Genomic DNA, 14,939 nt, shown 5'->3' on the forward strand with positions numbered 1-14,939 from the left:
AGAGAATGGATGTTGTTTGCTGGTGTTTGGTAATCCTAAGGCATGGGTGCTGAGTGAAACTTGGGAGTAGGTTTTAAATTTCACACACAGGAACACTGAATGAACCTCTGACATTGAGCACAATCAGGATTTGAGTCTTCAGAGACTTTGCTCTAATTTTCCATGTCCTGTTGAGTCTTTTAAATCTCAAAATTGTGTTATTATTGACACAGATGGTCATTGGTAAGGTATTTCTCAGAAGCACAGTAATGGTCTTTGAGGCCAACTCATTTGACTCTCTAGAAAACTTTAAATAGAAACAAGAAGATTGACAATTTGCAATTTAGAAAAAGAAAAAAAAGATTCCAAATGCTTTTTGCAGATGATGTGGTTTTGTTGGTTTCTTCAGACAGGGATCTCCAGCATGCATTGGGGCAATTTGCAGCCAAGTGCTAAGTAGATGGTCAACAACTCCCAAGGCTTGGGCCATGGTTCTCTTCACAACTCAATGGAATGCTCCCTCTGGTCGAAGGTGAGTCTTTGCCCCAAAGGAGGAAGTACATCAGGATCTTGTGCAAGGTAAAATAGATGTTGAGATTGACAAGCCATCTGGCGCTGTGTCAGCAATAATGCAGTCAGCTGGTTGGCTAACTTCCAACAAATCTATGTTTGGTCCGTCTTCTCTCTGACTCAATTAGCAACAGTGCTGTGACAGAGTGGATAATTCCACTGGCTCAACTCAACTTGCATTCTGGCTCTGTGTCAGATCCTGCAGGTCAGACACCAAAACAACTTAAGGTTTGAGGTTTTTAGGGGTTTATATAGAAAGCTTGAAAGAAGAGAGTAGAGGTGAACAAGGAAGGATAGAGTGGAGATGTACTGAACACAGATCTGGTGGAAATCTGGTGCCAGTCTTCAAGGCAGGACATTAGAAGGATCTTAAAGTGGAGCTGTTGTCTCTCATATATACAGATGTTTGGCTTGCTTGTCATTTGATAAGGATGCGTCATCCCTTTTGAGAAGTTTCAGGCATGTCCACCTGGGAAGAGCTCATGCTAGACCAGGGGTGGGCAAACTTTTTGATTTGTGGGCCACAATGGGTTCTAACATTTGACAAAGGGGCCGGACCAGGAGCAGATGGATGGAGTGCTTTGGTAACTATCAGGGTATCATTCATTCATTCCATATCTGTTTTCGAATCCAAAATCGGAAAACGGATAACGACTTGTTATTCAATTTTTCGTTTTCAAATCAAAAATCAGAAAACATGTATTGGTCTATTTTTCGCTGTTTTGATTTTGTTTTAAAATTAAAATTAGAATATGAGAGAATGGAATTATAATGGGATTTTTAATCCGTGTATGGTTCGTTCTTTCGTTATTCTGTTTCAAAACAAAATCTAAAAAACGAAAAAACGGACTTGTTTTTTTGTTTTTCTGTTTTAAAACCAAAACGGAAAAACAGAATTACAGTTAAACAGAAAAACATGTTTTTTCTGTCCTGGTTTTAAAAATGAAAAAAAAAAAAGTAATGAAAGATTGTGTCAAAATTGTTTGTGTGATAATTTGATATTAAATGTGAACGTCTCTATATAAAAATTAGACAAATAACACTCATTGAAAGTTTATACAGACATGTTCCTGAGCTTTTTTTTTTTTTTTTTTATAAGTAACAGATCACTGACGATCCACTCCATCTTATCTGTGCGCATATGCGCAGTTTTATGTGCTTCAGTGAGTTTTGTTTTGTCCACTTTCCTTTTCTTAGGTCTGTTCATCTTTACAGAAGGGTTGATGGGTCAGAGGGTAAAGTGCAAACGTGGAGTAATTAACAAAAAACAAACAAAAAAAAAATGTTTATTCATTTAATTTTTTCAAGTTCGGGGGGCCGGATTAAAACGTTTAACGGGCCGCATGTGGCCCCTGGGCCGTAGTTTGCCAATGCCTGTGCTGGACCCAGAGCTTGCTATAGGGTTTATATATCTCAAATGGCCTGAGAGCTGAAAAATGTTGCTGGGGAGAAGATGCCCGGGTTGACTGGTGAAAATGGATAAATGGTAGAACTAATGGTTTAGTTTTGTCTACAGACGCACCTGGCTGTATTTATTGGTTGAGTGCCAGCAAAAGCACTTGGATGAGATTTGTCTCTAGTGACTCCTGTTGTTGTTAAAGTAACTCCACAGTGGGTAGCACATGGCCACACACAGCACACAATACCTGTCATTCACTGTTCAAAAGAAGTCATTGTATTTCCAAACCTGCCTTCCACTCAGGTCAACAGTAATGTTAGTTATTAAAATGAAACAATGGTAGAGTCATGAACAGCTGTCAGAAATACTTAAAACTTGTGCCACCATCATGCAGGGTAATAAAAATCTGGGAAAAAAAAAAAAAGTCAACCGTAGAGTGTGGATTGTTCATTATATCCACGGCCAGTTCAGTCATTTCCTCATTCTGTAGCATATTACACATTTTACTGCCTGTCTGCTGTCACAGTGTAATTGCTAATCAATGTATTGATTGATTAGATTTATATAGTCCCATTATAATTTCAAGACTACGGATATTTTATTTGCTTTGGGAACAAAAGTGTTCTGTGACCAATCAGCTTTTTATTGGGGTGATAAAATCTGCCATGATATATCTGAACTACGTCACAACAGTGAAGACTGGGGAGTTCAATTTTGGTCTTCAATACACATTGCGTTTAAAAAAATACAACTCTCCTGTGAGAGGAAGGCCAATTAAGGTAGCCTAGCTTGGTGTGCGTGTGAGTTGTGTGTGTGGATGGTGTGTGGCTGGGTATTTTACTGTGCATCTGTGCAATAACGGTACCCTTGGGTATGGGGGGTGGGGTGTCTTAATGACACGATGCTGCAATCTCCATTGTGTGCGCTGCCTGAATTACAATGATTTTGTATGGTGTGTGTGTGTTTCTGTGTGCGTGTGTTTGTGCATTGCAGCACATGTAAACAAATCAATATGATGAAGGTTTCAAAGAGCAAACATAATTATCCCTGAAATGAAAACAATCGTGTCTGAGCAGTAATTACAAACTCTAAAACTGTAAATCTTTCTGGCTAAATGACACACTAACACACCCGTCACTCTCTGACAAACCTTCACCCTTATCATACATGCAGTTTACACATGAAGCAAGCTAGAACAGAGATTTCTCTGATGAACAGCTCTTCTCAGCTCAGGGTAGATCATTGGCATTGAGCGGATGAGAAGTCTCCATAAGCTTCTGTAGATGTTGGCTCGCACCCCAGGGCTGGGCATCAGCTGTCGAAGTCTTTGTCCAGTAGATAACAACAGCACACTGAGAGTCATGTTGGGCCTCATGCAGCCATTGCCAGGCTTTGACATTTGCAGCATCGATTAGACTCTCAGGGAACTGCATTGTCTAACTTGACAGGGCCGAACAGGAAAACAAAAGCTTTCACAAAAGCAAAGAAATATCCTTCTCTCCTTCACCTCGACATCTCATCCTTGATATGTGCCGGCTGGCTTGTCTTAGCTCAAGGGTTTTATTAGCTTCTAATAGGTATGTCATTTGAAAGTGACAAATCTGACAGCTATTTTACCCAGGGTGCGGTGCCGCGGCTTTAATAGAGCCATTGGTCTGCTTCCTGCAGGAGAGACAGAAGGCACTGGAGGAGCTGTGTCTTTTTTTTTTGTTGCTTTTTTTTCCCCCCTCCTGACTTAATGTGAGCTGCAGTGCAAAATCTTTGTTCCACCATGAAGGGGATTGAGTGGGATTCAGCAACAGTGTGTTGCGAGATGGCAAGGGTTGATACTTAGGTTGCAAATCCCGACGACAGACCCGCACTCATCCTGCATTCTCCCAGAGTCACCCGTGATGTCTTGCACTGCGTCGGAGCTGTGCAGACGATAGAAAATTTCCTGCGATGTGCTTTACATATCAAGATGCTGCGATAAAACGAGAACAAAAACAATCAGATGGCTGAGAGCTTTGGGTGCAAACTTTATGTATGGGGAAAATAAGATGTCTTATCTTTCTTGCTTTTTGCATACTCTATCTTGTATGTGATGACAGCAACTCAAAGTGGATTTGCATATGCATATTTGTTCTTCTGGACATACTGTACCTCTATGCATGACTTTTTCCCTAGGAGCAATACACTGTTTAACACCCACTTCAAATTTTAAACCTGTCACTGCAGACAATCTATGAATTTTTATTCCTTTACTGCATTTTATTCAGCATATTCCGCTGGTGGCGACTTGTTGAATTATCCCCAGTGCTCTCTGTTGTACTTTTATTATTAGCTATATCATATTCTTCTCAGCTGCAACAACCTCAGTTTCCCCACAGGGATCATTAAAGTTTAATCTGAGCTGAACTAAAAATCTACAACATGAAATTATTCCGCTGCTATACTAGGCTGGGTATAACCGTAATTTACTGTCGCAGCAACCTAAATTACGATGGCAATAAAATAATCATCATTTACTTGCCATAACTTCACTCAGAGATATGCCTCACAGCCACTCAGTGTCCGGTTTATTTGGCACCAGCATCCTTTTACAGTCCCATTTTTTCTTTGTTTTACATTTCCTACTCTACATGAAACAACTTTGAAGATGAGAGTTAAAACAAAAAGGATCCTCCTCACCAAAAACTCTCTCAAACAGCGTGTCTTCACACCGCCGTGTTCGGTGTTGTCCGTTCACTATGGTGCAGTGGAGTACATCTGCAATGCAGGGGGGGGCTCGACAGGCTGCCCTCTATTTCACATGTCATTGCCTAACACCTTTCCTTTTACTCTTACTCTAAGCATCTGTCAGTGAGGTTTACCACACGGAGCCAACCGTGTGTCTGGATGGTGGAGCACATTATTCTGCAACTACTCTCCCTCCTCTCCTCTTGCTGCCAGCCATATCCTTGCAAACAAATAGAAAACAGCAGCTTTGCACAGGAAGGAAAAGTGACCTCCATATCTTCTCTGTGGTAGCTTGCACCGTCTTTATTTTATAGCCAAACAGAAGTTGAAAAAAGAAGTCAGAAGCCAAACAATGTGGAGAGAAAAAAGCTATACAGCCAAAGTTTAGAAAATGAGACCATAATACACATCTGAGTGGTTATTATGCATAAACATGGCATATATTTCAAGCAGGGGACAGTGCATGCACCTGCATGCACATGGAGTACATATTTACGTCTGTGTTTCTCTCCGCATACAAGTGTGTGCTAGTCTGCGTGCTCATGACATACTTTATTCCCATCTCCCCCATGAGTCCTCCAGCTCTCGTTCCTGCCACCTCCCTCCTATCCCTATTGGTGATGGATCCGCATTAGAATTCATCCCTCATCATCCTGCCGAGTTATGACCCAGTAATAGTCAGCCCCTGTGGCCTCAGCAAATGAACAATAAAACCAGAGCCTTGCAACAGATCTGAGGAAGAAAAAAAAGAAGAGGAGAGAACCAGGTGCCAAATCCTGACTTTCAGCCACTCTCACTACAGCATGCCTTCCTGTTGAGGGAGGTGAAGACAAGACAAATATGGCTTCACAGTTGCTACTTAACCTTGGCGGTACTTGAAGCAAACCTCGCATCCAAACAATATGAAGATGGAGGGATTTACGTGAGCACCCCAATGTGTTGAGCTTGTAACACTAATAGGCATGCTGTCTTTGGATACACAGACTCGAGCATGAATCTGCCAGTGAGCTGAGAGACGCGAAGAAGCACAGATACATGATTTATAACTGAGATTACATTTGGTGTTTACTTCACAGTCACAACCATCTGATACAAAACATTCTTGCCAATTTATTAGTACACAGAGTTTTTAACTTCAAAATGATACAAGTCACAACAAAATCAATACTTGGATCAAAGCTGGGTACTAGGACAGGAAAACTTCATTGTTACTTTTTTTTATCTAAATATTTGATGAAAACGAAAAGTTATAATAAGCAGAATTCTCTTAAAAATAATAGTCCAGTGGTGTCTGGTTCTGTTCAGACTGCAACTTCTGTCTGTGTTTAGGGAATTTTTCATCATATTGCGTTTTGGACATTTCTCTGTGCCTATTACTGAGTAGTGGTGTTCAGCTCATCAACAGTCAACAAAAAAGAACTAAAAGAAAACATAAAAGGACACAGTGTTGTTGCTGTCGTCTCTGCTCTGCATGTTAATAACATTCCTTGTCAAAAAGTTGTGAACTGCTGACCGAAGAGTTTGAGTCTGTGTGAGATCTGCTGGTCTAAAGGAGACACAGATCTGAATTACAGGACAAAAAGTATGGGGTGGTATGAATGTAATCTGTGCTGAAATCCAAAATGTGTCTGCTTAATTATTAGTTAACTGTCTTATTTTTGTGGTGGGGCTGGCTTTCCTATTTTTCTTAAGTCACTGAAGCACTGATGCTCTCTTTTTTATGCTAGCAGCAGCAGCTTTAGGTTCAGAAAGCTAGCCCATTAGCTGAACCAAGACATCAACAGGAACAGTGAAAAACATGTTTTGTGTTAGAAGCCTGTCATTACTTTTTATTGCTCGTTGGCCATTGACACCAAACTGGTTGTGCTTGCGGTATTGTTTTGACTATTTTCTCGTTCCTGTGTGTCCTATGTGTAACCATTGTTGCAATGTTTGGACATAAGGTTAGCTTTACCCAAGGCTCACACTGAATCCGGTGACGGTTCTTCATGTAATCCGTATCATTAAAATCACTGTTGTAGGCTCACATTAGCCCTGCGCGGTGCGAGTCCGGTTGTGGGAGCCGTACGGCACAACGGAAAGAATCTGCAAAAAGTCTATCTTTTCCAGAAGCTGGAGAAGGTCTGCGTCAAGCTGAATAAAATTTGACGAGCTATACAGGAAATGAATTGCCGGCTGGCATGAAGATCTGTTGTTTTTTAAAATAAAATCAGTGTACAAACAAATGTACCTTGACTCTTCTTTGACAGCACAGTTGCGCTAGTAGTATATGTAAACATGACATCACACCCGGTGACATGAGGTCGCATTTTGACAACAAGGGACGATGAGAGACTCATCCTTAAAGTGGAAAGTCATCTCATTTTTTATGACACATCCCATACTATTATAAGGATAATTCAAGAAAAGAAAAAAGTAACGTTATTCAAAATAATGAACATTAGAGGAATAAAGCTCTTACGCAAGTCCAGACAAGAAGGTGAACCCACGTAAGCTTCTACTCTTGCGAGTGGCGCACGGTATGTGAACTGCAACCGCTCCGGAGCCAATGTGAGCTCAGCGTTAAGCAGCCTGTAGTATGTCACTGCTAATCAGTGCTAGGCCTAATGTTCCCTGTGAGCTTAGGAAAAAAGAGGACATCCACCTGTCCTTCCATCCATCATTATGGAGAATGTAAGATCTATCTCCAATAAGTTGGACAAGCTAGCGGTACTAACCCAGCACCAGAGGGAAAACAAGAAGGCAGAGAAGCATTGTGATAGTAACAGAGACATGGCTAACAGAGCTAACACCAGACACAAATGCCACATTGGAAGGATTTCACCTATTTCAGTGGACGGAACTGAACAAACTGGTGAAGAAGTCCAACTGAGTCCTGGACCCTGTAGAAGTGGTGGCTGACCGGAGAATTATGGCCAAGCTGTCGTCTCTGATGGACATTATTTTAAATTTTGCACTTATGATATTTATCTAACCATATATTTTTGATTTTTTGCTCTACACTCTTTCTTGCATTGCTGCTGTGATTTTTGATTATTCACAGGTTTTCCTCATTCCATCTTCCAAAAAACAAAATAAAAAATTGATTAATTAAAAAAGGTTTACTAACCAACAAAGGAAATAAAGTTCTTTCGTTCATTGTCCCAGGCTGGCAATCTGAATTATAGAAATCGTACTGGTGCTGGATCTGAACTTCGTGTCTGAAGGTCATAGATTCTGATGTCAGAGGAAGACGGGACATTAGATCATCTCTTGACAACATGCACCAGAGGACGATGTGTGACACGCAGTAAATGGCAGGGGGAACGGACCTATCCGGCCTTGTTTTTCGAGGTTGTTGTTTCTTACCTTGTCGCTGGATTATGATTAACTCGGCCAAGGTGCCACCACACCGGGAGTTGTTTGAAAAGCAAGGGAGAGAAAGTTGTTGTGCTCTAGAAAACGGTCCGATTGTAGGCTGCCGGAGGGACAGGGATCAATACAGACGGAGTGACAGCCATGCACTTGATTAAAAGTGACTGCTACATCTGGCAGGCTCGGCCATTACTTTCCCACTCAGAGTCCCTGGGGTGAAAGAGCATGAAGTGACAGCCCTCAGTCAGCCCTCCATTACCACCTCTAGGCTGCCCCTCAGGTAACAGCGAGCCCAGGCTAAAATAAGCTGAAGGACAACCCAGGGGAGATGAAAACAGAGGGAAAATAAAGGTGCTGCTTGTCTGTTTTCCTGTATGTTACTGTAGTGTGTGAGCCGTATGTGCCAGCCTATGTGTGCTTTTAACCCAGGAGTAAATAGAGGTTGGAAAATGAGATTTCTGAATAAAACACTGAGGTCAGGGCTAAAAAAAATGAAGAAAAGCATAGGCCAAGCAGAGTTTTACTCATATAGACATGGGTTGAATGATGAAAAAAAAAATACACTGTTTGATACAGACTTTTTGAAAGTTATCACAAATAATTGTGAAGCCAACAGTCAAAAGAAGCTCTCTCAAATGTCACGGGCATCACCCTCTTTATGCAGCATCATCTTACAGTCACTCTTGGTGAGATCTGATCTCTGTCATGCACACACTCCAGTTCCAAGTATCAAAGGGAGTCTGACATTAAAGACGACACTGTGCTTGATGTTGTTAATCTCCCTCCCAGAATACAAGACGCACATTTGCTAGTGAACAGCGTGAGACCCATTGACACATGGCTTTTAATAGAGCAATAATGGACAGGCCACATGCCACCACTGAAGGCTTTGAGTTTAGATGGAGCTCATGTGGTGCTAAACAGCTAAAAACATCGGTGGTGGAGGGGTGTGTGTATGTGTGTGGGGGGACGGGCTGGTACAGTCTAGTTGTGAGTTTAATGGAGAGAATTTAATGTGTAAATTCAGTGAGACTATGATGGCAGTGAATATCACTGTAAAAACATCACTCGTCACTCAATGGCTATAATTTTGAAAGATGATTTAGGGAGAGAGTTTTGAAAGCAATGGATCTGATACATAACACTGATGGCTCACATTTTTCCCAAACCGAGCTGATGTAAAAGTGAACAAACGTGACCGATGGACAACAAATGGACTTTTTAAGAAATACTGTAGAACTGTTTCCTTTTTAAGGTTAAAGGATAAGTTCAGTTTATACAGCTTTTACATTGTTTATAGCATTAAGTAGAACAAAATACTCACCCAGAAGGTTTTCCTGATCCAAGCAGTGCTTCGGGAGATATTTAGATCCAATATCGTGCAGCGGACGTCCGTATAATGGGATCCATTGGGGCATAGACGGCGCGCCCCTAAAACTGCATTAATCGTCCAAAAACTCATGTTTTTCACCAATATTCCATCCACTGTCACTCACTGTCACTCCAGACAGCGCTGTGTGGCTGTACTGACCTCTGAACTGACGAAGACTTTGTTTACGATTGCCCCTCCAAGCGTCGTCATTTAGTCTGCCGTCTTCCCCTGAAACAATGCATGCCCCTCCGCACTGCGCATGTGCGGAGGGGCAATCGTAAACAAAGTCTTCGTCAGTTCAGAGGTCATTACAGTCACACAGCGCTGTCTGGAGTGACACAGACTGCAGCAGAGCACTAGCCCGGAGCGGACCATGATGGAATATTGGTGAAAAACATGAATTTTTGGACGATTAATGCGGTTTTAGGATCACGCTGTCTATGCCCGGATGGATCCCATTATACGAACGTTCGCTGCACGATATTGGATCTAAATATCTCCCAAAGCACTGCTTGGATCAGGAGAGCCTTCTTGGTGAGTATTTTGTTCTACTTCATTCTATAAACAATGTAAAAGCTGTATAAACCAAACTCATCCTTTAAGAAGGTGGCGTCTGTCGTATCTTTTATCTACAGTTCTACAGTTTCATTTAGCAGACGCTTTTGACCAAAGCGACGTATAACAGAAGCAAGAATTTAGACAGAGGGAGAAACCTAGTTAGTGCGACTAAGTGCTATAAGTTATTTGGCTGCAGGCTGTAAGTGCAGATATTTTTTTCTTAATAATGTAGAATGATCCAGCCAACTTGAGCTTTGGGTAGTGACCGAAAGAACAAGATCACAGGTACAAGCGGCCGAAATGAGCTTCCTCCGTAGGGTGGATCCCTTAGAGATAGGGTGAGAAGCTCGGCTATCCAGTAGGAGCTCGGAGTAGAGCCCCCCTAGTGAGGTGTTCAGGACACGTCTCACTGGGAGGAGACCCCGGGGCAGACCCAGGACACACTGGGGAGACTACATCTTGCGGCTGGCCTGGGAATGTCTCGGGATCCCCCAAGAAGAGCTGGAAGAAGCAGCGAGGGAAAGGGAAGTCTGGGCTTCCCTGTTTAGGCTGCTGCCCCCGCGACCCGACCCCGGATAAGCGGTAGAGGATGGATGGATAATCTAGCCAACAAACCACAATCAGTTGCTGCAACAATATACTTTAACTTTCGGCAGCATTCAGTAATTAGTGCTGAAAATTCACTAAGAGCTAGGTCTTAGACCTTCTGACATATTTTACCCCTGAGGACAAAGAGGAGAAGAAATAGAAGAGATTTAGAGCTGCACTGGGCTGGGAGCACCAGGCATCTTTCACAAGAAAGTCTGGTCAAAGCTTGGCAAAATTGAAATGTTAAACATCCAAACACTTCGGCAAATTTTTTTTTAAAAGCTGCACTTCACAAAACTTTTATATGCTTCTGAAAAAATGGGCTATTTCCTGTAGAGGTGCAACTAATACCGAAGTTATTGGCACAACCTATTTTCCATATTCTATGATGCTCACTATTTTCCTTCATGTTTTTACGCCAAGAGGTGTTATACCGCTGTAGATGATGGCAACTTCAAAATAAAACAAAAAAAAAATGAAACACATTTTCATGTTCATAGGTTTTAAAGGACCATTGCAAACTGTTTGGTGAAATGTTGAGCTGATGCTAATGATTGAGCCTTTAGGCCAGACGCGCATCAGATCTGTGTCCACTCCATCTTCACTCTTTTGTTTGTAGACGGCTTGCTCTCTCATCTGTCAACTCACACCAGCTGCATGTTCAGTCCGCTGCATAGCAGGACCGACCACGACAACAGCTGGAGTCATGAGACTGAGCCTCTCCTCGTTCATGTTGGCTTAAAAACTTCAAACCAGTTAACTCCTGGCCTGGCTTCACCCTTAACACCAGTTTGTTGTTGCAGTTGAGTTGCATACGATCTGGTGTTGACACGGCTCATTTTATTTTTAAAGTTCACAGATGTTTTAACGTGGTTTCAGTTGCTAACTTCCTGTCCTGATCCGAAGTGTGATTGCTCCAGCATCTGGTGAAAATAGAAGGCCTGAGTGTTTTATCCAGAGGGCCTCAGAGCTGAGACACAGCTGGAACACAACAGAGCAGAGCCAGTGTGAGTTCAAATGATGACTTGAATTCAGATCGGACTCCATGATGCACAGCGGAGAATGATCTGATGTAGTTTGGCTGCAACAGTGGCAATATACAGACAGAGTGGGCATGCTGGGATTTTGTTTTTGTGAGTTGACTATACAATACGATTTGTGAAGCAACTTTTTTTCTCCAAACTTAAAGAAGCTTGTCGATGCTTGAACAGCAGCTGTTTCCAGTTAAGTAGTTTGATTAGACATTAGGGATTCTTTAAATGCAGAGAGACTTCTCACTGCCTTAGGATGTTATGGTAACCACATATATATCTATACACATAGCAACGAACAGTGTTGGTCTTGATTAATTGATGCAAGTATCTTTGAAGTGCACCATAGACTCTTATTCTATTGTTTATTTTGTGAGCCTCACAGCTGGGCTGATTACAAGTACACCACTTTTTCTCATATGTATTAGCTTGACTGACATAAATGGATGTTAGAGATCCTCTGTGGGGGGTGTTTTGTATAGGGGTGAGAGAAAAAAATAATTTTACCATATCCATTGACTGTATGTAGAGTGGACAACGTGGCTCTGCCATTTACCATTGTACAGTTTTGAAGACAAATACCCCCCCCACATGGGCAGCCATTGTAGCGGTTGTGCAGCCAGAGTCTGTGCAGTAGAGACTGTGTGGGATTCTGGGAGAATATGAGTGGAGCTGGGTGACAAAAATAATAATAGTTTTTTTCTTTCAAGAGTCTAATCTCTTCTTGACTCAACCTCCTGACATCATCGGTAAACGTTACTCAAAGCCTCGTTTTTAACCTCATATAACTAGTGAAAATGAAACTTTTCTGAAAAAAGAAGACTTGAATACAAGACAGCCAAATGATATCTTCAAATCACCACAACAATCGGACGTGAGAAACATTTCTACGAGGTGTATTCATTTTTTAAAGTTTGACCACAGCCCATCTGGAATGACTGGAGAGCCAGATTTTTTTACCTATTCTGCAGCCAGCCACCAGGGGGAGCAGTTTTTGTGGCGACCTCAAGTTGTAGCGCCCCTGTCACAAACCCACTCATGACATAGCCCCCACCATCCTGTGCACAGTCTTCACTACTCAGTTTTCCACACCCACGGGCTGGGCAGCACCACTCCCATTCACCAATGCCGCGCTGTTCAACTGGGGAACGAGGAAATGGATAAAGGAGCATGTCCAGAGAGTCCAGGGGGGAATAGTCAGTGAAGGAGAAGAGACGTGTGCGTCGAAGCGTCGGAAAGTTTATGCAGTCCGCGACTCATACTCGTCGGGAGGACCTTGCGTCGTTTAACGAGGCATCCGCCGAAGTAGGAGTTAAGTCCGGAGCATTCATTCGGGGTGGATTAGTGAGAGGAGCGCCTCGTTGCTGTCCAACAGGTGGAAGAAAAGACCTCTGACTCACTGACTGACCATAACTTACGAAGGCTCCGTGAGTGATACTTGAGTGTGTGTGTGTGTGTGTTTGTGTGCAGATTAAAGAGAGAGAGCGGAAAGACGCTCTCGTATTATTTTCTGTTTCGGGCGAGTCGGTCTGTGGTAAAACCCGGACTGGATTTAAAGCCCAGGGTAATTTTCAGTTGTTTCTTTTACTGGACTGAACTGTGTGGATAATTTATGTTGAAGACTGGAATGGACTTTGCACTTAAACTGAACTGAACTGAACTGCACTTAAACAGAGTTTACCTGGCTCACACCGCTGGTTTTTGTTTGTTTGGAGGTTGTTTTTCCTTGCATGCTGCATTGAATATAATTTGAAAAATCTACTTTGCTCCATTTGTCTTTCATTTCTGGTTGATGTGCACATAATTTCTTGTTTTTGCTCTTTTTTTTATTTTTGTGCGGGTATATAAAGATTTTCTTTATTTAATTGTCAGATGTGACTCTGACTGGCACCCCAGACTAACCCGCCACAACGTTAAGCCGAGCAAGATAACGTCCATTTTTATTTACAATCTATGGATATGTCGGGATTTTTTGTTTGACAATATCAAAATAGGGATTCCTTGACAAAAAAAATCTGCTTTTATCTTTTCCAAATTCAAATTCTTCATTTCAGTCTTTGATTATAAACTGGATTGGAAAAGAGTCACCACTTTTCTCTAGCAGAGGGTGAAATGTTTCTCTCTGACTCACGTAATGTGTATTTTATGGGCAAATATGGCTCCTAATATGGTGTGTAGAAATCATCATTTAAGTTTTTCAAAAGGTCTGGTGTTAAAAAAGCAAAGTAACAATAATAAATATTGAAGAATCACAATTTAAATCAAATCAGCACCCCAAAAATCACTATTGAATGAAATTGTGAGAATAGCAGATGGTCCCAGCCCTAATATAGAATAGAATAGAATAGAAAATACTTTATTTATCCCCGAGGGGAAATTCAGGAGTCACAGCAGCAATCAAGAAAACAAAAGTAAGAAAGTGTATAGAAAGTGCAAAAAGGTCCACAAGAAAATGGATGACGACAGCCACCACTCTCCAGCCCAGTCAGTCTCCACCTCCACAGGGTCCAGGACTGAGCCTCCCCAGCAGTCTGTTCAGTCTCTGTCTCCTGGATCCTGTCTGCCCACAGCAGGCGAAGCTACTCCAATGTGGCGCCGGCATCCGATGTCAGTTCCATCAGCTACGTCCGTGAACAGCACGATGCCACTCTGCCCTCCAGCAGCCCCTCTGCCGCTGGGCTAGCACGGCTAGCTCGTCCATCCCATCAGAGATAGATCCCATGTTCCCAACAACGATGGATGGAAGGACAGGTCCACATCGTCACCTCCCAGCTCACACCCCGAGAACCAAAACGTCGTCCTCACCTCCTCCTCCTGACCTTGAGGGAAATCATCAAGCCTTACACCAGTTAGCATTGACATGCTACAGGCTGCTAACAGCTAATTTCACATGTAAACAATGCAGCCATGGATACATGTAGGATCTCCAGACAAACACAGGAGAAAAGTAGTAAAAATATCGCTGGAGCCACAAAAAGTTTGGTGTCCGTGACCAACAATGAGCCATAAAAAGTAATGATCCACTCCAAATACAAAGATGACGAAAAAGAGACGAAAAAAAATACAAGAAATGGACAAAGAAGAAAGAGCTGCTGCAACAGGCAGCTACTTGGGCAGCGCCTAGCAACGAAGATATATATATGTAATGTATATAATGTATATAAATGTATGTGTGCGTTCTCACTTATTTCAACTGCATTAAATTTTGCTCCAAGAGTAAAATATATATAACGGCAAAAATTTTAAACCCTGTTAGTTTAAAAATTACACCTTTGTTATCTTTTCTGCAACAGTAAGCATTCTTTTGTAAAAGCTTAAAGATGAAACAATCAGACAAAAACAAGATGGATTGATAAAGATAGAGATTTCA

At 42.0% G+C, this 14,939-nt stretch overlaps 1 long non-coding RNA gene across 1 annotated transcript in view; it reads left to right on the plus strand.

Annotated features, from left to right (window-relative positions):
- LOC141793118 (uncharacterized) overlaps positions 1-14,939 on the plus strand; it is a 112,366-nt gene that overhangs the window by 36,770 nt on the left and 60,657 nt on the right. Inside the window, exon 2 of the long non-coding RNA XR_012598392.1 lies at positions 389-511. This is a non-coding gene — a long non-coding RNA (uncharacterized LOC141793118). The remainder of the gene's footprint in view (positions 1-388; positions 512-14,939) is intronic.

The sequence above is a fragment of the Halichoeres trimaculatus genome, unplaced genomic scaffold, assembly GCF_033239565.1.
Source record: "Halichoeres trimaculatus isolate MK-OKI-2021-1 unplaced genomic scaffold, fHalTri1.1 fHalTri1_scaffold_7, whole genome shotgun sequence".
Lineage (NCBI taxonomy): Eukaryota > Metazoa > Chordata > Actinopteri > Labriformes > Labridae > Halichoeres > Halichoeres trimaculatus.